Source organism: Betta splendens, chromosome 5 (assembly GCF_900634795.4).
Source record: "Betta splendens chromosome 5, fBetSpl5.4, whole genome shotgun sequence".
Taxonomy (NCBI): Eukaryota; Metazoa; Chordata; class Actinopteri; order Anabantiformes; family Osphronemidae; genus Betta; species Betta splendens.
The window spans coordinates 1082887-1083567 of record NC_040885.2 but is presented as its reverse complement, the minus strand read 5'-3'; positions in this window follow the sequence as shown (position 1 = coordinate 1083567).

Genomic DNA, 681 nt, shown 5'->3' with positions numbered 1-681 from the left:
AACCAGTATGATATCAAACCAGTATGATGTCACACCAGTATGATATCAAACCAGTATGATGTCCAACTAGTGCTGTGTTGCTTATTTTTATCATTTAAAAATTCAGGCAGATAAATAACTCTCCTTCACTGGCATCATACAAGACTACTAGTGCTACAGCCTCCTTTACCAAAATGACCTGTTTTAGACTGAGCCATATCTACAGCACATATATAATATGTTTTAAGGTAATACGTTAATGACAGCTGTCATTTAGACATGCGGGAGAGAGAAAAGGGATAAACTGTGCTTGTATGTATGAGTAGCATGGACTGTGGGGGTAATGGGGGGGGGGGGTCATCTGTTTGCCCTGGCTCCCATTAAACCCTGCAAATGAGAGAAAGAGCAGAAATTAGAGAAGCGGTCAGGGGGCAGGTAGCAGATCCCTGCGACCTTTTCCCGCCTGGTATTTGACCTCTCACATCTGGGGGGCGTTGGCGAAGATACACCCCACACACACACAGAAGCGCTGGGGAATGTTAGAACGAGGCGGCCCTTTCCCCCGAGCACCTTTCATGTGACGTGCTGCACTGTGGTCTGTGCTGTTTAACCTCCTTGATATGCACGTGTTTTATTGACCGCGTTCCTCGAGCTCAGAAAGCTTCCACTTAATGACACAATCAACAAGTCCTTTGCGCTTTA